Here is a 26,259-nt window from a genome sequence, read left to right on the forward strand (position 1 = left end):
ATGTTATCTTTGTTGTTTATTTAATTTCCAGAGATAGGTCCATCTCTGTACTCTCTTGCATTATGCTATGCTATTCTTAATATTTAACTTACTGTAACTTGCTGCTATTTAAAAATATCTGGTAGATCTAGATTCTCCATTTCTCTGATTTTCCAGATTTTTTCATTGTTATATAATTATTTAAATTAAAATAAATTAATCATAAAGAATTTAGATACAAGTAGGTTTTATTTTATTTTTAAAAAGATTTTATTTATTTATTCATGACAGACAGAGAGAGGCAGAGACATCGGCAGAGGGAGAAGCAGGCTACTGGTGGGGAGCCTGATGTGGACTCAATCCCAGGACCTGGGGTCACACCCCAAGGTGAAGGCAGATGCCCACCCGTTGAACCACCCGGGTGTTCTACAAGTAGGTTTTATTTTTTTTTTCAAGCCTTTTTAAAATTTAAATTCAAGTTAGTTAATATATAGTGTATTATTAGTTTCAGAGGTAGAATGTAGTGATTCATCAGCTGCATACAACACCCATTGCTCATGCCATTTAACGCCTTCCTTAATGTCCATCACCCTATTAACCCATCCCCCACCCCTCCTCCCCTCCAGCAACCCTCAGTTTGTTTTCTTTCTTTTTTTTTTTATTGGAGTTCAATTTGCCAACATATAGCATAACATCCAGTGCTCATCCCATCAAGTCCCCCCTCAGTGCCCGTCACCCAGTCACCCCCACTCCCCACCCACCTCCCCTTCCACCACCCCTTGTTCGTTTCCCAGAGTTAGGTGTCTCTCATGTTCTGTCTCCCTCCCTGATATTTCCCATTCATTTTCTCTCCTTTCCTCTTTAATCCCTTTCACTATTTTTTATGTTCCCCGAATGAATGAGACCATATAATGTTTGTCCTTCTCTGATTGACTTATTTCACTCAGCATAATACCCTCCAGTTCCATCCACGTTGAAGCAAATGGTGGGTATTTGTCATTTCTAACAGCTGAGTAATATTCCATTGTATGCATATACCACATCTTCTTTATCCATTCATCTTTCGAAGGACACCGAGGCTCCTTCTGCAGTTTGGCTATTGTGGACATTGCTGCTATAAACATCGGGGTGCAGGTGTTCCGGCGTTTCACTGCATCTGTATCTTTGGGGTAAATCCCTAACAGTGCAATTGCTGGGTCGAAGGGCAGATCTATTTTTAACTCTTTGAGGAACCTCCACACAGTTTTCCAGAGCGGCTGCACCAGTTCACATTCCCACTAACAGTGCAAGAGGGTTCCCCTTTCTCCACATCCTCTCCAACATTTGTTGTTTCCTGCCTACAAGTAGGTTTATAATGAAAAAATAGTCACCTCACCTGATTTCACCCTTCCCCACTCCCAGTCTTGTTAACCAGATAGAGTCACTTTTAACCCCATAAACTTTTCCTCTTCCACTCCCATTGTTAACTGCCATATTTGTTTGGTATATGCTTATACTGCTACTTATTGGCTAATCAATTTTAGTCATATTTATTATCTTCCTCTTGGAACAGATATAGAATTAGTTCTTTTGACCCTCTTTCATCTTCCCCAAATAAGACAGTATTTTTATTTATTTGTATTTTTTGTAAAGAATTTATCCTTTTTTTTAAAAAAAAGATTTTATTTATTTGACAGAGAGAGAGAGAGTGCGCACAGGAGGACAGGAGGGGCAGCAAAGGGAGATGGAGAAGCAGGATCCCCACTGAGCAGGTGGCTCGATGCAGGGCTTGATCCCAGGACCCTGGGATTATGACCTGAGCTGAAGGCAGATGCTTAACCAGCTGAGCCACCCAGGCACCCCTAAAACAGTATTTTTAGTTATGTGAGCAAAGTATACTAGTCATTATAATGATACAGGTTTTGCTCACTATAAAGTTAATGTTTTTTAAAAAGATTTATTTATTTATTTAAGAGGGGGCAGAAGGAGAGGGAAAGAGAAACTCAAGCATATTCCACACTGAGCCTGGAGCCCAATGCGGGGATCAATCGCATGACTCTAGCCAAAACCAAGAGATGGATGCCCCACTGACCATGCCACCCAAGCACCCCTTGCTCACTATAAAGTTACATAGAATTATATTTTCTTTTTTATAAAGCTTTCTGTTTCTCCCGGAAACAATAGTTACCTCAACTTCACCTTGCCTATTTTCCCATAGGCATAGTCTCATTTCTTTCCTGAAGTCCTACTGAGTTTCTTTTTTTCCAGGCACTGAGTCCTTTGTCTTTTGCTCCATCTGACCTGACTGCTTTCCAAGCCTACTGCATGGCCATTATCCTGGGACTTCTGTTTCACTGCTCTTCTGGGTTAAATCTGTGATTTTCTGAATCCCATGAACTCTTTGCTTTTGATTTTCTCCCTGATTTTGCTGAGTCTGGTCCCCAGTAGCTTCTTAAGAAGGAATGGGAAACAAACTTTTTGAGTCCTTTCATATCTGAAAATGTCTCTATTCTGTCTGTATATTAGATTACTAGTTTGGCTGGAAATTCTGGGGCTGAAAATACTTATTTTCAGAGAATTTTTAAGGCATTGCTCTTTTAAGGCATTGTCTTTTAGCAACCAGAATAGCCTTTTATAGTTGATTATATTTCTTTTCTGGAAGCATTTATGATTTGCATATACAGTTGATCTGAAATTTTTTGACTATATGTCTTGGTAGGAGTTTTTAAATAGATGGCTTTCATTGTTTTGGACTTTCAGTGAACTTTACAACTTGATATCTGTGACCATTAGGTTAGGGAAATATTTTATTTCTTTTTATTTTATTGCAAGTTTATAATTCCATGTTACTTTAATTTTTAAAAATATTTATTTATTTATTTATTTATTTATTTATTTATTTATTTGAGAGAGCACGAGCAAGCATGGGGAGGGGCAGAGGCAGAAGAAGAGAGAAACTTTAGCAGACTCCTTTCTGAGCTCAGACAGATCCTGAAACAGGACTCAATCCCAGGACCATGAGATCATGACCTGAGCCAAAGGCAGATGTTTAATCAACTGAGCCACCCAGGTGCCTCTACAGCATCTATTCTTGATAAAAAAAAAAAAACCCAACAAAGTAGGGGTAGATGGAACATATTTCAACATCATAAGGCCATATATGAAAGACCCACAGCTAATATCATCCTCAATGGCAAAAAACTGAGAGCTTTTCTTCTATGGTCAAGAACAAGACAGGGATATCCACTCTGACCATTACTATTTAATGTATTACTAGAAGTCTTAGCCTCAGCATCAGATAACAAAAAGAAATAAAAGGCATCTCCACTGACAGGGAAGAAGTCTAACTTTCACTATTTGCAGCCAACATGGTACTCTATGTAGGAAACACGAAAGACTCCATCAAAAAATTGCTAGAACTGATTCATGAATTCAGCAAAGTCACAGGATATAAAATCAACATACAGAAATCTATTGCATTTCTATGCACCCATAATGAAGAAGCAGAAAGAGAAATTAAGGAATTGATCCCATTTACAATTGCACCAAAACTCATAAGGTACCTAGGAATAAGACTGGCCAAAGAGGTAAAAGATCTGTACCCTGAAAATTATAGGACACTTATGAAAAAAACTGAGGGAGTTGGGGGATGGGGAAACTGGGTGATAGACATTAAGGAGGGCACATGATGTAATGAGCACTGGGTATTATATAAGACTGATAAATCACTCACCTCTACCTCTGAAACTAATAATACATTATATATTAATTAATTGAATTTAAATTTAAAAAAGAAATTGAAGACAACACAAAGAAATGCAAAAACATTCCATGCTCATGGATTAGAAGAACAAACAAACAAAAAATGTACTATCCAAAGCAATCTGCACATTCAAAGCAATCAGTATAGAAATAACACCAGCATTTTTTTACAGAGCTAGAAAAAACAATCCTAAAATCTGTATGGAACCATAAAAGACCCCAAATAGCCGAAGTGATGTTGAAAAAGGGAAGCAAAATGGGAGGCACCATAATACCAGACTTCAAGCTGTATTACAAAGCTGTAATCATACAGACAGTATGGTACTGGCACTAAAACAGACAAAGATCAATGGGACAGAATACAGAACCCAGAAAAGGACCTTCAACTTTATGGTCAACTAGTCTTCAACAGAGCAGGAAATAATATCCAATGGAAAAAGGACAGTCTCTTCAACAAATAGTGTTGGGAAAATTGGACAGTGACATGCAGAAGAATGAAACTGGACCACTTTCTTACAAAATACACAAAATAAATTCAAATGGATGAAAAACCTAAATGTGAGACAGGAATCCATCAAAATCCTAGAGGTGAACACAGGCAGCAACTTTTTTGACATTGTCCGTAGCAACTTCTTACTCAACATGTGGCTGGAGGCAAGGGAAACAAAAGCAAAAGTGAATTATTGGGACTTCATCAGGATAAAAAGCTTTTGCACAGCAAAGGAAACAGCCGACAAAACTAAAGGTGACCTACAGAATGGGAGAAGATATCTGCAAATGACATATCTGATAAAGGTTAGTACCCAAGATCTATAAAGATCTTATCAAACTGAATACCCAAAAAACTATCCAGTTAAGGAATGGGTAGAAGACATGAATAGGCATTTTTCCAAAGAAGGCCTCCAGATGGTTAACAGACACATGATAAGATGCTCAACATCACTCATCATCAAGGAAATGCAAATAGAAGCTACAGTGAGATACCACCTCACAGCAATCAGAATGGCTAAGATGAACAATGCAAGAAACAACAGAGGTTGGTGAGGATGTAGAGGAAGGTGAAGCCTCTTGCACTGCTGATGAGAATGCAAACTGGCACAGCCACTCTGAAAACCAGTATGAAGTTTCCTCAAGAAGTTAAAAATGGAACTATCTACAATCCAGTAACTTCTCTACTAGGTATTTACCCAAAGGATACAAAAATACGTTTTGAAAGGGAACATGCACCCCAATGTTTATAGGAGCATTATCAACAAGAGACGGAATATGGAGAGAGCCCAAATGTCCATTGACTGATGAATAGATGAAGAAGATGTGATACACACACACACACAATGGAATATTACTCAGTCATACAAAGAACAAAATCTTGCCATTTGCAACAATGTGGATGGATGTGAATGCATTATGCTAAGTGAAATAAGTCAGAGGAAAACAAATACCATATGATTTCAGCCATATGGGGAACTTAAGAAACAAAAGAGAAAAAAGAGAGGGAAACAAACCATAACAGACTCTTAAAAATAGAGAAGAAACTGAGGGTTAATGGAAGGAGGTGGGTGGGAGATGGGCTAGATGGGTGATGGGCATTAAGGACTGCACTCATTATGATGAGCACTGGGTATTGTATGTAAGCGCTAAATCACTGAATTGTACTCCTTTTTTTAAAAAAAAAAAAAAGATTTGAAAATATTTGAGAGAGCACGTGTGTGGGAGGAGGGGCAGAGGGAGAGGAAGAGAATCCTCAAGCAGACTTCCCGATGAGTACGGGGCCCAATGCTGGGCTCGATCCCAGGACCCTAAGATCATGACCTGAGCTAAAACCAAGAATTGGATGTTTAACTGAGTGAGCCATCCAGGTGCTCCTGCATTCTACTCATGAAACCAATATTGCTCTATATGTTAACTAACTAGAATTTAAATAAAAATTTAAAAGAAGAAAAATAAACTTCTCTAGTTCTCAAATACCTTTGGAATTTCTATTAGAATTACATTAAATTTATAATTTAAATTAAGGAGATTTGTCATTTTTATTATATTGAGCCTTCCTATCCACAAACAGGGATTTACTTTAAGTTTTCTTTTATGTACCCCAGTGGCCTGTAGAAGAAAGTAAACATTTCTTGTTAAGTTTATTCTTAGTTATTTTTCCTTTTTGCTGCTATTATGTATGGGATATTTTTATTTCTTTTATATTTTCTACCTTTTATATTTTCTACCTCTTTTTATATTTTCTTTGTATATGGAAACACTTAGTTTTTATATACTGATTTTGTACCCAGGCAAATTATGCCATTCTCTTATTGTTACTAATAGTTTTTAATTGGGTCTCTTTATATTTCCAAGTATACAATCCTATAATCTCTGTACACCAAATTTTTGCCCCCTGTCTTCCAATGAATGGGATCTTCTTTTCTTCCACAGAGCATAAGTCTTTGATATTAGCACACAGAAAAGCTGTAGTCTTCTTTTCTTTTTTTTTTTTTTTTTTAGTCTTCTTTTCTTTTACGGCTTTCCTTCTTTCTTTCTGTATACCCACACACAACACATTGTACACACAAATATATCTTTCTTCCAGACACCTTTCTGAATTCCTCAGTTTTTAGTGGATTTTCTGGATTTTCAGGTATAAATAATTTCACTTGAAATGATATTTTTTCTTTTCCTCCTTTCTAATTTTAACTTCTCCACTCCCTCAGTCAGCCTCTCCAAAACATCTAATGAAGTTGTTGAGAATTGGACTGCAATAGTCCCCTTACCTGGGGTTTCCGCTTTTCTGTAGTTTCAGTTTCTGGAGGTGAGCCTTGATCTGGAAGCAGATGTTTCTCCTTCTGATTTATGGTCAGCAGATCAGTGGAAATTTAATGCTGTGCCATAACCCTTGCATCATTCACCTCCCTTCATTTCATCACCTATGCGTTTTATCATCTATCACCACAAGAAGAAGGGTGAGTACAGTAAGGTATTTTGGGAGACAGAGATCACATTCACATAACTTTTACTACACTATATTCTTATAATTATTTATTAGTTACTGTTCATCTCTTACTGTGCCTAATTCCTAAATTAAACTTTATCATAGGTAGGTATAGGAAGAAAGGTAGTATATACAGGGTTCCATATTATCCTTGGTTTTAGACATCCACTGAGCTTCTTGAAAGGTATCTTCTAGATAAAAGGGGAGGACTGTATTTGTATTCAGCTTGACTTTCATAGGAATGCTTCTGGAATTGCACGCAGTTTGAGATTCTCCGTGGTTTTGAGTCCATTAAGGGTCCCTTGAATCCCAGTTTACTGAGGATTTCATTAAAAAAAAAAAGATTTATTTATTTATTCATGAGAGAGAGAGAGAGAGGCAGAGACAGGCAGAGGGAGAAGCAGGCCCCATGCAGGGGGCCCGATGCAGGACTCGATCTCAGGACCCCGGGATCACGCCCTAAGCCAAAGGCAGACACTCAACCACTGAGTCACCCAGGAGTCCCTCATTTTTGTTTTTATTTATTTATTTTTTTTTTTTTTAAATTTTTTTAAAATTTATTTATTTATGATAGTCACAGAGAGAGAGAGAGAGGCAGAGACACAGGCAGAGGGAGAAGCAGGCTCCACGCACCGGGAGCCCGATATGGGATTTGATCCCGAGTCTCCAGGATCGCGCCCTGGGCCAAAGGCAGGCGCCAAACCGCTGCGCCACCCAGGGATCCCCTCATTTTTGTTTTTAAACTTAGTAATTGATGTTAAATTTTATCCAATGCCATTGCTCTTCTGAAGATCTGATTAATCACTGTAATTGGGCATTTCTTTTAATGCAATCCTGGACTTAATTCTCTTGTATTAGAATCTAGCATCAAGTGCTTTCCTTTAAGGGTGCCTGCCCAGTGGGAGCCAGCGCCCGGTGGTCGTGGCTAAGAATTACTTAGTTTTCAGGAAGGTCTTCTGCTTCCAGGTGGGAGGAGGGGTCGGCGGGATTATCTTTCTTAAAACTTGGGGAACGCCGGGAAGGCTTGTTTCTCCTAGAGACGCCCGCCACCTCCGCCAGGCCGCCAGGGAAGGGCGCGCGCAGGCCGCGGAGCCGGAGGACGACGCTCTGCGGCGGTCCGGGAAGGGTTAATCGAGCACCAGCTTCCCGGTGCCTTTCAGTAGCCGAAGTCCCGCCTTTCCCGACTCTCCATTGGCTGCGCCAGCTTGGGTGCGCGGTTTGGGCCAGGCCTTCCACTCCCATTGGTTAGTCCAACAGGAGGTCCGCCCCCAGGACTTCCCATTGGCTGCTGGCCCTGCTCGTGCTCCTTAGCTCTCGCGCTGGCGTCTGTGGCGGAGCCGGCTCGCTGAGGGATGCTCTTAGCCTCCCGTACCGGTGTCCGGGTTGGATCCGCGGCAGGCGGGGCCGGAAGAGCGTCAGGAGGCGGCTGGTCCTGGAGTGGAGTTGGGGGCACCCAGTAGAAAATGGGGGTGGGGAGCGGGGTCGTGTTGGACCTGAGATCCGGGTGATCTGCCTGGGCGAGGGGAGTCTGGGGTGCAGTCCTGATCGGGGCGGGGGCGGCGGCGGCGGGGCGGGGGGTGGGGAGACGCTGCCGGGGAGACGCTGCGGGCCGCGGCCGCCCTCTTCCGCGGAGCCGGGGTCGCCGGGTCCCGGACGCCTCACCGCTCGTAAACCAAACACGTTAAAATGCACCACGCTCCACGGGGAACCTAGCTGGTGGGTGGCTGTGCAAGGCTTGAGTTGCTGTCCACAGGCGCACGTGTTAGGTTTTGTAGACATTGAGATAAATACTCAGTCATTTTGCAGGTTTTGTTCTTTGATGCAAGTGATAGGTTTTTCCCCAGCACTCGGTATTTTATCAGTCCTCGGAAAGGGCGTAGGCAGTAGCGCTCCCCGGCCCCCCTTAAACACACTGCAGGTTTTGCTGGGTCCTGATTCACGGAGAGCCCGGCGGGGCTCACCTGCGTGCCAGGAGCAGCCGGCCCAGCCTGTCTGCTGACCCCAGAGCTGGGTGCTGTACTGCAGAGACGAAAGGGTGAGGGAGCCCACCCTGGAACGGAAACTGGTGATCCTTGCTGAACAGTGAAACGGAGGGTACCTGGGATCCCTAGGTGGCCCAGCGGCTTAGCGCCGCCTGCAGCCCGGGGCGTGATCCTCGGGACCCGGGTTCGAGTCCCGCGTCGGGCTCCCTGTGTGGAGCCTGCTTCTCCCTCTGCCTGTGCCTCTGCCTCGCTCTCTGTGTTTCTCATGAACAAATAAATAAAATCTTTAAAAAACCAGAAAACAAAACTGTGTAGAAAATGCTCTATAAATCAGCCTGGGGCTGGGCACAGAGGCGGCGGGCTAGACACATGGCTTGTGCGGAGAGGTAAGAGGTTAGTTGCAGCGGGCACTGCCACATTGGCAACCTGGCAAAAACTGCTCTGGCTGGATCACTGGCTATCTGGTTGGGTCACTGTTCCGTCACCCATTTCTTTTCTTTTCTTTTCTTTTTTCTTTTCTTTCTTTTCTTTTCTTTTCTTTTAAAGATATTCATTCATTCATTCATTCATTCATTCATTCATTCATTCATGAGAGTCACAGAGAAAGAGGCAGAGGCCCTGGCAGAGGGAGAAGCAGGCTCCATGCAGGGAGCCCGATGGTGGGACTCGATCCCTGGATCCCAGGATCATGTCCTGGGCTGAAGGCAGACGCTCAACCACTGAGCCGCCCAGGCGTCCCTGTCACCCATTTCTGGATGACAAAGAACATACAGCCTTAGGACAGTGACCAGGTAATTTTAAGTAGAGTCTTATTCCATAATATGAAGATAGACACACCGTTGGGCCAGAGAATCTGTGGAAGAAAGGAGGAGTATCTGCAAGGATACACATCAAAACTGTTGACAGTGGGTTACTTTGAGACTCAGAGCAGATACAGGGGGCGGAAGGGTGAAGACATTTTTTTTTTATTTTGACAATTTTTAAAAAGTAATATATACTGGAAAAAAATATAAGCTGCATAAGGAAGTAATCAGTGAAAAGTCTGTCTCTCCTACTCTGGTGTCCCTGTTCATATACACAGAGGGACCCTCTTAGGTTTCTTGAGTATCCTTCACAAGTTTATGTAAATAGGTATTTATGAATACAAATTCCTTTTAACTTTTGTACATTTGCATTGTTTGTTTTTGCAAGCAAGCCAATTAAGTCGATGGGGACTTCATTCATAACATGGATTAATCAGAATGGGGTTATACTTTCTAATTTCTAATAAAATGGCATCTTAGATATTTGGCTCAGGGTGCTCAGAATATGCAATTCTAGTCATTCTCAGAGCTGAAATCTGAAATGTGTGAAAGAGCGAGAGAGAGATTCTTAGGTTGAAAAGATAATTTTGGCTCAGAGGTAAGTGTGTAGCATGACTGATGGTGAAGATTATTGATTCTACCGGATCTGCTTCGTGAGAGGGTTCATGTCTGTTCAATTTTCAGTTGCTGTTAATCCAAAGCTAGGTTGTGCTACTGTGTCAGCCCTCTCGTCCTGAATTCCACCTTGGATGGTTGTGTGAATGCATAGACTCCAATTTGATAAGATTTCTGAAGACTCACGTGATCAGGAAGTAGCAGCCATGTCTTGTGTCAGTTGACATAGGGTCTTGGTCCTCACACATCTATGCATTCATTCAGTAAATATTTATGAAGCATCTACTCTGTAGGAGGCAGTGCTTTACCTACTGGGGAAGCTGGTAAAAAAAAGTAGATGGATGCCCTTAATCAGCTGAAGGCCAACTGGTAAGGTCAAGAGGTTCTGCTTTTGAATATTTGATACTCTGATTTACCTCCCGAAAGTACGCCGTCTTGGCAAGTTTTAACTTTTACATTCTCTAGTCCATCTACTCCTTATACTTCTTTTAGTGCCCTGTGCAGATCCTTTCCTTCACCTGGGACAATTTGATAGCTTCCTAACTGGTCTCTTTTAACTCTTCACCTCTGTTATTTAGAATGTCACTTAGCACAAAGCTGAGCATAGTCGTTCCCATGCTGACACTGCATGGGCTCTTCATTGCCCATGGAATAAGATCTGAGCTCTCTAAGTGGCTCTAGGGTACCCTGGATGACATTGCCTCTACAAGTCTATGAAAAAATGGGGATGCACTGCCCAGATCCCATTCAAGAATAGACTTGCTGTTCAGCTGTGGGGAGTGCAGCAGTTAGCAGAGAGCCTCCAGCTATCGGCTCCTAGAGGCTTTGCCTCAGTTACACAGAGTCTCCTGGCCTGAGAACACATCTTTCCTAGGGTAATCCACACCTGGTGACCAGGACAGGTGGGAATATAAAGAGTGTCTATTTTGGGGATATGGGACAACCCTGATGGTGGGTATTCACTTCAGGTTTCTCTGTTGGTTGACTAATGCTTTGCTGGGCTTGCTTGCAGATTTGACTTCATCTACTCAGTCAAGCTTCCTCCCTTGTCCTTTCTCAGGTGTTGATCCCTAATAAGCACCTTCCATGCCAAACTCCATCTTGGTACTTGGAGAACCCAACTTGTGACATTGCCTTAATAGCTTTATCACCCAATGCTCTAATTATTCCAAACTGCTTATGACTCTACATGTACCCTGCTATTTAAAGGTCCTGTATTTTTGTTTATGCCATACCCTTTTCCTCATTTTTCTTTTTACTTTATTTTTATGGCCATAACTCCTTTCTTCCTGTCCTCCCAGACCCACCTCAGGGGATGTCTCCTCCCTGGCTCCTGCCTCCTTGGCTTGGTTTGCTTTTCTGCTCTCTCACTTCTCTGTGTTTCAGACTACTGCTGTATTTTGTGGGTACATTGCAAAGTATATTTTTCACTTAGAAGTGATGGACTCTATGATACCTGTGTGGCTCAGTCGGTTAAGTGTCTGCTCTCCTTCAGACATGAAGCTCAGGTCATGATCCCAGTATTCTGGGATGGAGTCCTGTGTCTGGCTCCCTGCTTGGTGGGGAGTCTGCTTTTTCCTCTTCCTCTGCCCCTCCCCTAGCTTGTGCTCTCTTTCTCTCACTATCTCTCTCAAATAAATAAATAAAATCTTTAAAAAATAAATTAAAAAATTAAATGTGTTTTTTGCCTTTTTAAAAAAATTATTATTATTATTTTTTAAAGAAGTGATGGACTCTAGAGCATGAAGGCTACCCAGGACTACCTGACACAATGATCAGTTGTGGTACTGTACTGGGGGCAGCAACAGTATAACCCCCTTGAGTCAGGTAACAGTGATGGGTTATTTGACTACAGGTGGGAGAGAGAAAGTATAGAGGTTGGGTTGGAGATAGAGAAGTGCTCTGAGTAGCTGGTGAAATCTGGGGAAAATGGAACACCAATGCCCAGAAGACCAGCTGCTGAGTTCGCTTATCTCAGCTAAATTCTTATTTAGATCCAGCTCTTAGTGAAAACATTGCAGAATGCAAGCTTCCATTGTAACTTCCACCCCTACCCAAGCAGGTGATACACAAAGGGGCAAAGGACAGTTAAATAGGGAGTCTCAGCTAAAAACACAAGTATATACATAAGAATCACCAGCCATTTCAAAAGCACACACATCATGAAAATATAATGATAAACAATAGACAAAAACGAAAGGAAGAACTTAAACCCAAGGAAATAGACCTAATTGAGCACAAGTACAGGACTTTTAAATAAGTATAATATCTTCAGAGAAATACAGCTGGGTAGGACATCCCTTGTGTAGTATTTTTGCTGTAGACAACTGCCACAAGCACTTTTGTTGCAAACATTTTTGACATATAACTAATTGGCTATAGGGCAATTTTGCTATAAAAGATAAATAACTGGTTGACAGTTGGGCTTCATTTTTCCATTGAGTTAGTTCTTCCATTTTTATATTGTATAAGTTTTAGTTCTCATAATGGTCTATACAGTGGTGAAGGGTTTTGAACTCACATTTTCCATAGAACTTTGCAATGTCTATCAATGAATGTGTGACAATATACCAAGAACAAACAACAGTGTAGTAAGCTTTCAAAATGCAATACAAATATGTATCTTAGTATTTGGAAACTGATCTCTCTCTTAATGAAGGAAGAAACTTTAGTGAAAAAAGAAAGTGTGCAATGCCAAATGAGATGAATGAACAACAAGAATGTATGACATTATGAGCAAGAGACTTTGGAGACAAGATACAATCCCCCAAATAAAATCAATTATATGTTCAATATTGCCATGAATCTATGCTGTACATTTTAAATGTATTCAAATATTTTGTATTTTATTTTAAAATCTCTTTAATTCTGTAATTAATTTTTCATGTTTTATGTCTTTTAAAATGGATATTCCTCACTTCTTGTGATTTTATCTCTTATGGCAAAATTGTCTTATGGCCAATTAATCATGCAGTGAAAATGTTTGTGATGAAAATGCTTGGAACAAAGATCCTCATGGCAATACTACCTAGAACCAGCATATCCATGAAACAAGGACAGCAGTCATGTAAAAACTGATTAGCGATCTTGCAAATGAAAAATGTTATTGTTAAAATAAAAAAAAATAATAATTGTCCAGGTAGAGAGCAGATGTAACTGAAGATTAAAGTAGTGAGGTGAAAAGATCTAAGTGATGATTTTTCCTAAGACATGACACAGGGATAGAGAGATAATAGCAATATGAAATGTTTGAGTGTGGGTGACTCGCTTTCAGCTATGACCCTGGGTCAGAGTGGAAACTTTATAGGCTCTATTCGTGAATGGGACAGAGCTTTCTCAGCTCTTTTATTTTTCATATACAGGAAGTCCACATTGAAATTCCACCAACATGAATCCTCTGACTTCAACTGCTGGCACATAAGAGTTAAAATCCTGTCCCCTATAGTTCTTGGTAGTCTCAGAGGCCACTAATTCAACTCTTTACTGCTTTTCACTTCTGCCATTTGGTGATTTTTCCTTCTAGGCTTTCAAGTTTGGCTATTTTTAAAATTCAAAGTGTATTATCGAGATTTTCCACATAGTCAGAGGGAAAGAAGTGTGTTTCCCACATCTGATCAAACACAATGGAAAATTCAAACTTTTGGATTATTTACAAATTAAAATTATGAAAATCTCAAAATACAATAAATATAGGAAATAATTTTAGAGATGCAGTCCTTAAAAAGGTTAAATGATATTAATTTATCTTATTGTATCACTTCTTTCTCAAAGAATGTTTAAAATGTTATAAATGGCACTGAAGCATTATCCCAATTCCTTTTCCCCATTCTGTCCTCTTTTTCAAAGAACTATTTTCCTGAACTTGAAAATATTAATTCATTTAAAAAAGCAGTATGCCCATGACACAGTATCATAAGTAGGATTTTAAATGAAAAGTAATATATGTTTTTTTTTATTTTTCTTTTCTTTTTAAAAAAGATTTTATTTATTCATGAGAGACACACACAGAGAGAGATGCAGAGACACAGGCAGAGGGAGAAACAGGCTCCATGCAGGGAGCCCGATGTGGGATTCGATCCCAGGTCTCTAGGATCAGGCCCTGGGCTGAAGGTGGCACTAAATTGCTGAGCCACCTGGGTTGCCCAGGAAAGTAATATATTTTTCAAAACAAAAAATCAGTGAGAAGAATGGCATTGTTTTACATTTGTTTTCAGTTTTTTCATATCTGGCTTAGTAGAAGATAGCTCATATTTGCTTCTGCATTTATGTTATCTTGTTTGAAGTATATGAAGAATACCCAGCAGCCTTATACAAACATGTAACTGGAAAGAGAGGAGTATTTTAATAGTCTTTTCAGTTAATTGTGGATATTATTCTTTGGTACTATATAAAACTTGATAAATGACAGTTTCTTAAAAATCAGTGGCAATGTGGAATCTGATACCATATTAGTGAACTTTTTGTCTTCTATGACGTTAAAACCCATTGAGTTTTAAAAAATTATATATGCATTATTGGTTTCAGAGATAGAAGTCAGTGATTCATCAGTCTTTTTTCATATTTATTTATTTACTGGGTTTTTCTTTCCACAATTTTTATTTTTTATTTATTTATTTTTATAAATTTATTTTTTATTGGTGTTCAATTTGCCAATATATAGAATAACACCCAGTGCTCATCCCATCAAGTGCCCCCCTCAGTGCCCATCACCCAGTCACCCCCACCCCCCACTCACCTCCCCTAGTTCATTTCCCAGAATTAGGAGTCTCTCATGTTCTGTCTCCCTCCCTGATATTTCCCACTCATTTTTTCTCCTTTCCCATTTATTTCCTTTCACTATTTTTTATATTCCCCAAATGAATGAGACCATATAATGTTTGTCCTTCTCCGATTGACTTATTTCACTCAGCATTATACCCTCCAGTTCCATCCACGTCGAAGCAAATGGTGGGTATTTGTCATCAGTCTTATATAACACCCAGTGCTCATCACATCATGTGCCTCTTATTGTTCATCACCCAGTTAGTTACCCCAATCCATGACCCCCCATAACCCATTGATTTTATCTTGCATTTTGAATTGATCTTTTACCCCAGTGTGACTTTGTCACATAATGCGTTGGTTATTTGAAAAATATTAACTCCCTAAGGTATCTGAGTTATGTATATCTAACAAACATTCAGGTACTTCATTATATGTTGTTGACACATTCTTATTCTGTCTGTCTGTGTATTTGTCTATCTGTATCTATCTATCTATCTATCTATCATCTATCTATCAGTCATCTATCTATCTCATCATTGGCCTCATCATAAAAGTCTTAACATATTGGGAAGCTGCGGAGCTTACTATGACAGATAAAATTTTCCAAAATTCATATATTTGCTTGAAATCTCAAATATTATTATTGATACTGTACACCACCAATTATTTTTCTTACAGGGAGAGGCTCATTTCACTTGTTTTTGAGGCAATATATGCCAAATACCCAAGTCTGAATAACCATTTATTCTTTCAGTTTATTCTGTCAAATAAAAATGGTGTTCCCAGAGATGGCTTGTTCAGATCAAACTCAAACAATCACACAGTTACTTCCTCTCAAGACAACCATTGTACTTTGGGACACAGAAGTACTTCATTGTGTACTTCTCATTTCATTAAACAGAATATTAAGAAGATACATACTCAAGGCTTGAGGTTTAATAAAATAATTTTAATACCTATCAGGAGAGATATTCTTTTGTCTAGAGTTTTATCTTTTTTTTAAGATTTTATTCATTTATTTATGAGAGACACACAGAGAGAGGCAGAGACATAGAGGAAGAAGCAGGCTCCATGCAGGAAGCCTGATACAAGACTATCCTGGGACTCCAGGATCACACCCTGAGCCAAAGGCAGATGCTCACCGCTGAGCCACCCAGGCATTCCTGTCTAGAATTTTATCTGATGCTTTTTCTGCATCTGTTTTGGTGGCCATATTTTTTCACTCTGTTAACATAGTAACATTTATGGGTTTAAAAAATATCAGATGATCTTTACATACCTGTGATAAATCCAAACCAGTCATTATCATTATTATTATTTTAAAAATGCTGTTGGATTCAACTTAATAGTATTTTGTTTAGAATTCCTGTATCTATATTCACAAATGCAATTAACCCCTGCAGTTTTTCTGGCATTTTTTTCTGGCTTTGGTATCAGGTGATACTGATTTGATAGAATGAGTTGGGAAGTTTTATTATTATTTTTTCTATTTTCTGGAGGAATATGTAAAAACACTGGCTGAGTCAGGAATTGCTAAAACTTGCCTAATGAAACCACTGGGATTTGATATTTTCTTTGTGGGGATATCTTTAAACACAGCTTCAATTCTGTTATAGGACTTTCTGTTTTTCTATTTACTCTGAGTCAGCTCTGCAAGTCATATATTTTCAGGGATTCATTTTGTCCAAATGTTCCAAATTGTTGGCATAGAGATATCAATAATACTCTTAACCATTCTAATCTCAGTTTTATCTTTAGTTTTATCCCTCTTTTTTCAATGTAGTGTTTATTTGTGTTTTATCTTTTTCCCTCAACTAATCTCCTACAAGTTTGTCCATTTTATTCTTTTAAAAGAACCAAACTTTAAAAAAAATATTTATTTGTTCATGAGAGACACAGAGTCAAAGGGGCAGCGACACAGCAGAGGGAGAAGCAGGCTCCATGCAGGAAGCCCAATGTGAGACTTGATCCTGGAACTCCGGGATCATACTCTGAGCCAAAGGCAGAAGCTCAGCCACTAAGCTACCCAGCCATCCCAAGAACCAAACTTTTTTGATCATCTATTGTATTTTGTTTTATTGATTTCTACTCTCCGTTTGTATCCTTTTTATGTTCCCTGTATTCATTCTGTTCATTTATTTCAGAATCCTAAAAGGACACTTAGCTCATAAACATGAAACTCTCTTTTCCCAATATAATCACTTAAAACAGTATTTTTCCCCTCAAAACTTCATGTTTGCCATGTCCTAAAAGTTTTGACATGCATGTCTCTATACAGTGCTAAATATTTTCAAATTTTCATTTTGATTTCATTTCTAATCTTAAATTAGCTAGCATTTTGCCTCCCAATGTCCACAATTTGGGATTCTCTATTTGCCTTTTTGTCATTAACATCCAAATTAACTAAATTACGATCAGATTCTATTCCTTGGTATTTGTTGAGGCTTTGTGTGTGTGTGTGTGTGTGTATGTCCTAGTACCTAATAATTGCCACAAATGTTCCATATATGCCTAAGAAAAATATTCTATTTCTAATCCCTGCATGTAAATGCCATATAAGTCCAGATCAAGCACATCAACCATGCTGTTCAGGTCTTCCATATTTTCACCATTCTTCTGTCCACTTGAGCCACCAATTGTCAAGAAAGACCTGCCAAGATTTCCTTTCATGATGATGAGCCTATAATTTTTTCCCTGTATTTATATCATATTTAAATAATATATTTAGAGATTTTTTTGAGGAACACACTTAAAATTGCTTTACCTTACTGACTTAAGTGGAGATGAGGCAAATGCAAGATTATGGGGTATGAAGTTATACAGTCTCCACTTCAGTTCCCCAAATTACCTCATGTCAACCTCTGGAAAGCTTTCCCTAGGAACAGTCTTCCCAGAGCCCCATGCATGTCCTTGTTCCTCAGGCTGTAGATGAAAGGGTTCATCATGAGGGTCACCACAGCATACATCACTGTGGCTACTGAGTCCTTCATGGAGTAGGTGTGGAGAGGCTGCAGATATACCATACAAAGTGTCCCATAGAAGAGGGAGACTACAGCCAAATGGGAGGTACAGGTGGAGAAAGCTTTGTACTTGCTAGAGGCTGAGGGTATTCGGAGGATGGCTCTGACAATCCAGACATAGGACGTGATCTTGATTCCTAGGGGGGTGAAGAAGATGAAGCAGCCTGTGGTAATCTGCACTGTGTGAATGATCTGGGTGTTGGAACATGCAAGCCTCAGCAGGATATACATCTCACAGAAGATGTAGTGGATCTTCCGGGATCCACAGAATGTCACCTTGGTCATGAAGAGAGTGAGGAAAAGGCCACAGAGGGCAGAAAGTGTCCAGCAGAAGGCGAGGAGCAAAATACAGAGTCCAGGGCTCATGGCTGTGGTGTAGTGGAGGGGGCGGCAGATGGCTACATAGCGGTCATATGCCATTGTGGCCAAGATGATGTTGTCCAGGGTCACCAAGGAGACCAGGAAGTAAAGCTATGTCAGACATCTCCTGCATAGGAGATGGCTTTGTTCTGATACTGGAGGCTCACTAATGTCTTGGGTATTGTATTGGTGACAAAGAAGAGGTCTGTGAAGGAGAGGCTGCCTAAGAATAAATACATGGGAGTGTGTAGGTGGGAGAGTCAGAGCCAATGGCCAGAATGATGAGCACATTTCCCACCACTGTGACCAGGTACATGGACAAGAGCATCCAGAACAAGATCTGCTGCTCTTTAGGACTCTCTGAGATCCCCAGGAGTGGGAACTCCGTGGCCTCACTCTGGTTGCTTCCATGCATTTCCCCAATTGCCTGCAAGATTAGTACCAACATTTACTAATTGAGTATTGAGTAAGGACATTCAGATAAGTAAAATCAACTATTTTCTTAACATTAAAAATATCTTAGACTAAATTTTATAATTTTAAAAATGTGAACAAATTGGGATGCCTGGGTGGCTCAGTGGCTGAGCCTCTGCCTTTGGCCCAGGGCATGATCCTGGGGTCCTGAGATCAAGTCCCACGTTGGGCTCCTTGCATGGAGCCTGTTTCTCCCTCTGCCTGTGTCTCTGCCTCTCTCTGTGTGTCTTTCATGAATAAATTTTAAAAATCTATAAAAAATTAAAATGTGAACAATGAAGTAATAACAAAGAAAAGCATAACATGAAAAATCTTTATGCAACGTAGTCTTCCCAGGAACTTTTAATCTGACATACTCAGTATTATAGAAGTAATGTCTATGTCTTGCTTTAAATCCTATCGGTTTACAATATTCTTGAAATACTTAAAGATTAGCTTGTCATGGTTTTGATATTGCATAGATTTAAATTATATTTAAAATAGGCATAAGCATTATAGGAAATAGATATTATACAACTGGACAGAGGAGGGAGAGAAGGACAAACATTGTAAGTGAAAAGAAAAAATTATCATTATTTGTTAATAGAATGATCTATCTGGGAAACCTAAGACAATCAATTAAAATGCCATTAGAAGTAAAAAGAGATTTAAGTAAAGTGGCTAATCACAATATGAATAGACACAAAGCTAGTGGTACTCTCATAAGTATACACTGCTGTGATTAAGACTATATAGTCAGACACTAGAATTCAGCGTGGGTGCTGCCTCTTACTAGCTGTGAAACCTCAGGACATTTAGCTGAGCTCTTTAAGATTGCATTTCTTTATTTGAAAAATGGTTCAGGAGTGGAGAAAATTAAATAGTAAACCACTTAACACAGAGTTTGCATGCAGTGAGCACTCAACAAATATTGCTTATTATTAATGTATACAGTAATCAGAAATAATAAGGCTAAAATCTAATGTGAAACAATCCCATCTACATTATCAATAAATTGATCTATGTATTAATATGTTAATAAAAATCAGGCATGAAAATGTCATTTTCAATGGGGAAACACTGGGAGCTTTTCCCCTAAGATCAGGAACACGACAAGGATGTCCACTCTCACCACTGCTATTGAACAATGTACTAGAAGTCCTAGCCTCAGCAATCAGGCAACAAAAAAGAAATAAAAGGCATCCAAATTGGCAAAGAAGAAGTCAAAGTCTCCCTCTTTGCAGATGACATGATACTCTACATAGAAAACCCAAAAGACACCACCCCAAGATTGCTAGAACTCATACAGCAATTCGGCACTGTGGCAGGATAAAAAATCAATGCCCAGAAATCAGTGGCATTTCTATACACTAACAATGAGACTGAAGAAAGAGAAATTAAGGAGTTAATCCCATTTACAATTGCACCCAAAAGCATAAGATACCTAGGAATAAACCTAACCAAAAAGGTAAAGGATCTATACCCTAAAAACTATAGAACACTTCTGAAAGAAATTGAGGAAGACACAAAGAGATGGAAAAATATTCCATGCTCATGGATTGGCAGAATTAATATTGTGAAAATGTCAATGTTACCCAGGGCAATTTACACGTTTAATGCAATCCCTATCAAAATACCATGGACTTTCTTCAGAGAGTTAGAACAAAGTATTTTAAGATTTGTGTGGAATGAAAAGACCTCGAATATCCAGGGGAATTTTAAAAAAGAAAACCATATCTGGGGGCATCACAATGCCAGATTTCAGGTTGTACTACAAAGCTGTGGTCATCAAGACAGTGTGGTACTGGCACAAAAATAGACACATAGATCAATGGAACAGAATAGAGAACCCAGAAGCGGACTGTTAACTTTATGGTCAACTAATATTCGACAAAGGAGGAAAGACTATCCACTGGAAGAAAGACAGTCTCTTCAATAAATGGTGCTGGGAAAATTGGACACCCACATGCAGAAGAATGAAACTAGACCACTCTCTTGCACCATACACAAAGATAAACTCAAAATGGATGAAAGATCTAAATGTGAGACAAGATTCCATCAAAATCCTAGAGGAGAACACAGGCAACACCCTTTTGAACTTGGCCACAGTAACTTCTTGCAAGATACATCCACGAAGGCAAAAGAAACAAAAGCAAAAATGAACTATTGGGACTTCATCAAGATAAGAAGCTTTTGCACAGCAAAGGATACAGTCAACAAAACTAAAAGACAACCTACAGAATGGGAGAAGATATTTGCAAATGATGCATCAGATAAAGGGCTAGTTTCCAAGATCTATAAAGAACTTCTTTTTTTTAAATTTTTAAAAAAATTTTTTTTATGATAGAGAGAGAGAGAGAGAGGCAGAGACATAGGCAGAGGGAGAAGCAGGCTCCGTGCACCAGGAGCCTGATGTGGGATTCAATCCTGGGTCTCCAGGATCGCGCCCTGGGCCAAAGGCAGGCGCCAAACCGCTGCGCCACCCAGGGATCCCTATAAAGAACTTCTTAAACTCAACACCAAAGAAACAAACAATCCAATCATGAAAGGGGCAAAAGGCATGAACAGGAATCTCACAGAGGAAGACATAGACATGGCCAACATGCACATGAGAAAATGCTCTGCATCACTTGCCATCAGGGAAATACAAAATAAAACCACAATGAGATACCACCTCACACCAGTGAGAATGGGGAACATTAACAAGGCAGGAAACAACAAATGTTGGAGAGGATGTGGAGAAAGGGGAACCCTCTTACACTGTTGGTGGGAATGTGAACTGGTGCAGCCACTCTGGAAAACTGTGTGGAGATTCCTCAAAGAGTTAAAAATAGACCTGCCCTACGACCCAGCAATTGCACTGTTGGGGATTTACCCCAAAGATTCAGATGCAATGAATCGTTGATACACCTGCACCCTGATGTTTCTAGCAGCCATGTCCACAATAGCCAAACTGTGGAAGGAGCCTCGGTGTCCATTGAAAGATGAATGGATAAAGAAGATGTGGTTTATGTATACAATGGAATATTACTCAGCCATTAGAAACAACAAATACCCACCATTTGCTTTCCACGTTGGTGGATGGAATTGGAGGGTATTATGCTGAGTGAAATAAGTCAATCAGAGAAGGACAAACATTATATGGTCTCATTCATTTGGGGAATATAAAAAATAGTGAAAGGGCAAGGAGAGAAAATGAGTGAAAATATCAGCGAGGATGACAGAACATGAGAGACTCCTAACTTTGGGAAGTGAACAAGGGATAGTGGAAGGGAGGTGGGTGGGTGGGGGATGACTGGGTGACAGGCACTGAGGGGGGCACTTGGTGGGATGAGCAATGGGTATTATGCTACATATTGGCAAATTGAACTCCAATAAAAAAAATCAGGCATGATCTTCGAATTCTCCAGAGAGGCATATTTAAAAATTTGATAAATCAATAGATAAACCAGATTCCAAATGGAAAACTGAAATATTACAAAGGTAAAAATTCTATTATCAACCTATTCAAAGTTTTTAAGAAGCAAAAGCTAAATGAAAATCATGCTTATTTTTAGATGAAATTTATTTATTTTTATTTTTTTATATTACCCAGGAATTTTATTTATTTTTTTATTAGAGTTCAATTTGCCAACAGCATAACACCCAGTGCTCATCCCGCCTAGTGAAATTTAGATTAGCTTTTGTAAGACAACATTTTGAGTACTTTATATATAGATCTTATATTTATTTCACAAATAGCACTATTAGTTTCTATTTCTCCTTTTTATAGATGAGATGGCCAAGATGTAAATGGTTAATGAGTTTCCCAATGTTGCTCAACCAGTAACTTGTGGAGGTGGGATTTGATTACCCCTTTCTACTCCATGCCTTAACTGCTCCCCCAGACATTATATAAGAGTAAATGATGTCTACTTCACTATGGGTTTAGAGAAGAGCTCAAATGCTGGAGGAGGAAGCACTTTTCCAAACTTAAATCCATATGTCAATGGATGACCTGTTATGGGCATTACAAAGGGAGTCTTATTCTTTAACATTTTCCCAAGCTTATGATTATCTCTTAATCCCCCTAAAGTAGGAAACCCTACTATCAGGAGAAAGAGACATCAGGGGCCTAGTTGCTCCTCCATTCTGCCTACCACACAGACAGGAGAAGTCTCAGGCCACCTGTGTCTGCAGGGAATGATCCAGGATGCTCTAGGGAAGATTCATCTGTGGCTGGCCCTTTGGTGCTATCTATATGGTTGACAGAGAGAGAGAGGAGAAAGGAGAGAGAGAGAAGAGAGAAGGAGGATTATGGACTTCCCATACAAGGGATATGGATTGGTCAGGTCAGGAGCTAGAAAATAAAAGAGAGACATGGATATCCAGGCTGTCTCCCAAAAGACTTGAGTGTTGTGTCAATGAAGAGAGGTGGCAGGGGAGGTGATTCCCCAACACAGAAGGCATTTGAATCGGCTGCATGATGTAGTGGACTAAGTGGTCATTTCAGAGCTGATGCAAGCAATTAGTGGAGTAGGTGAAGTTATGATCTCTTTGAACTCTAAGATTCCAAAAAATAGAGTAATTAAGTGGTAGTTCTTTGGCACTTGAGTGAAAATGGCAGTAATTCTTAGTAGAAGCTCTAGAGACTTTTTGTATATACAGCTTCCCACATTTGCTCTTTTGTTACTGTATAATTCACCTATGGTTCAACACCATGAATGAGATCATTTATTCTCCTGGTACTTAAGGAAAGGTTTTAACTGAAGAGATCCGTCCAAGGTCATGGAGTGATTTTGTGGCAAGGATGAGGCTTTGACCAGGAGTTCCAAGCCAGGTGTTTGCTTTGGTAGCCTAGATCTGGGAGGAGGTAGAAAACCTGGAAACAAGAAGTTAGCAAGGGGGGCGGGTGATGCTGCTTGCTTCTTAGGAAAGCAGAGTTTCAGAGAATGAGAACTGATGGACTTGTTCCAGAGACCACGCCAAGACCTCCCCAACTCTAAATGGCCTAAGAATGGAAAAGAACACCACTGTGACTGAGTGGCCCCAACCCTGAGCACACCAGCTACCACCTCAGTTTCTACCATGGAGACAGAGGTCTTCCACCTCCTTGGACCTCATCAGAAACTATTTCCTTCCACAACTTGTTGCCTGGATTCAGGGCCCCTGAGGGAACTGATAAGGGGAACGAAGGAGGCATGGAAGAGGGCTGCAGAAAGTCAGAGGACATGAAGAGGGAATGACATCTTTGTTTTGTAGCCCTCAAGGCAAGTCTATCAGAATCACCTGTGATACTTTAAAACAAAAGCTGATTTTCTCGCTCCCTTCTCGGAAATACTGATTCTGTTTTGAGAACCATGTCCTTCTTAGCAGTCACCTGGTGATTCCCATTGTGCAGAAAATGCTGCTCCGAGCTGTAAGACTCAGTGGGTTCTGAACACTTGTGTAGTCAGACGGCCTTAGAGACACAAACCCCTCTGCAGTGAGGAGAGGAGTGGAGGGGTGGTATGGAAAAGTATTCCATCCCTGATGCTGGAAAGCTGTCCTTTGGTACCTCCTGTGTTGCTCCCTAGCTGCAGGACCTGGAGGAGGACGTGCAACCTCCCTGAGCTTCCTCATCCCATTCATGAAACCTTTCATGCAGGGTTGAGAATCATGTATGACAGAACATCTGAAAGCACTTTGAAAACTGTAGAGTGCTAAAAAATCACAGATATTTCTAATTACCTTCAGCTGTTAAGGAACTAGATTATATGAAGACTATCAAAATTTGTATGTTTGAGAGAGAAAAGGTAAAGAAAAGATAAGAAATGAGGAAAAGGAGAGAGATGTGAGCCTGTGATGTGCAGACCTTACCCATTGTACTACTGTGCTGCTCTCAGTTTCTTCCTAGATAAGATGAAGATCCAACCAGAATATAAAAGATCCTAGGACATTGCTTTCTGAATAGAACTTGATGATTTGTATTTTTGGCTAAAGGTGAGAGGCACAGGAATTGGCTTCTGGATAAGCAGTCCATGCAAAAGAGGGGACAGAATGACAGCTATGGATGCCCTGATGAGGATGGAGGATCTGAGAACTGAGAATTCGTCCTAAGCTCAAAAAAGAAGGGACTGAACTGGAGCCACATCAGAGCTACTTATCAGTTTTGGAGAGACACTGGGGAGGCAATCCCAAGACAGCTTGTTGAGATGAACCTGGATAATTGCTCCAATATTAATATCTATATGCAAAGGTCTTGGGAAATAAGTCTTGTTTACAAAGAATAAACAAATACCACCTTGGGCAGCAATCCTAAAACATGGCCTTAGATTCGGCCAGAAAGAAAGAACTACACACATGCTACAGCCTGGGTTTGAGTCATCAGAGGTCCAGAGAATCTCAAAGCACTGAATTTGGATAATCCCAGATTGCTAGTGACTCCAAGTACTAAGTAAAAGAAAAAAAATTTTTAAGATTTTATTTATTTATTCATGAGAGATAGAGAGAGAGGCAGAGATACAAGCAGAGGGATAAGCAGGCTCCCCTCAAGGAGCTCGATGTGGGACTTGTTCCTGGACACTGGGATCACACCCTGAACAGAAGTCAGATGTTCAAACGCTGAGCCACTCAGGCGTCCCAGGAAAAGAAAAATTAAAAAATCTTATCTGTAGGAAAATAATATCAACTTCAAATTATTTTTCTTAATCATATTTTCAAGCACAGTTTTGAGCACAGACACAAAGACAGGCAGACACACAAGGAAATAAGAGACTGAAAGCAAGAGCCAACAGCTGAAAGGCATGTAATAGAACAGTCAGACACAGAATGAAAAATAATGATGTTTGTGACGTTTTGGATATAGAAGTGATCTGAAATGTTGGCAGGACTTTTTAGAAACTGAACAAACATGAATAATCGGCAGTCAGATTTTAAAAAAAAAAAAAAAACCACATCACTAGCCCTGCAGAAATGCTGTCTTGTTTTCTATTAGTCACTCACTGTTCCTGTGAGGGCAACAGACCCTGACTCCTAATAGCACGAATTAGTTCACCCATCTTTGTGCTTTACTGAAGTGGAAGTACCCCTCTGGTACTCCTGTGTGTCTGCTTCTTTCACTCAACAGTCTATATGTGAGGTTCACCCACATTGTTATGTATGGTTGTGGGTTGTTAATTTTCATTGCTGTGTAGAGTTCTATTGTGTGACTGTGCCGTTAAAATCCATTCTACCATTGATGGGCACTTGTGGCTTCCAGTTTTTGGCTGTTAGGAATAATGCAGCTGCACATTCCTCTTGGGCATCTATCTGTAATACAGGGGCAATGTCTGGATGATAGGGCAGGTGTTAATTTAGTTTAGAAGACAGTGCTCCACAGCTCCCCCTACTATTGGTAATAGAGTAATTGTATGCTCCTTTAGCAGCCAGTGAGAGTTCCAGTTGCTCCACATTCTTAACGTAAGTTGATGTTTTCCATCCTTTACATTGGAGCTTTTTGGTGGGTGTATGGTGGTATCTTATTGTAGCTTTAAGTTGCATGTCCCTGCTGACTAAGAAAGTTAAGCACTTTTTCATGTGGTTATTCTCCACAGGTAAATTTTCTT

The 26,259-nt window shown here is 40.0% G+C and overlaps 1 pseudogene; it reads right to left on the bottom strand.

The window, feature by feature from the left end:
• Positions 1 to 17,710: 17,710 nt before the first annotated feature.
• Positions 17,711 to 18,656, bottom strand: LOC129507960 (olfactory receptor 1D5-like; annotated as a pseudogene).
• Between the last annotated feature and the right edge of the window lie 7,603 nt (positions 18,657 to 26,259).

This window comes from Nyctereutes procyonoides, unplaced genomic scaffold (assembly GCF_905146905.1).
Source record: "Nyctereutes procyonoides isolate TBG_1078 unplaced genomic scaffold, NYPRO_anot_genome, whole genome shotgun sequence".
Lineage (NCBI taxonomy): Eukaryota > Metazoa > Chordata > Mammalia > Carnivora > Canidae > Nyctereutes > Nyctereutes procyonoides.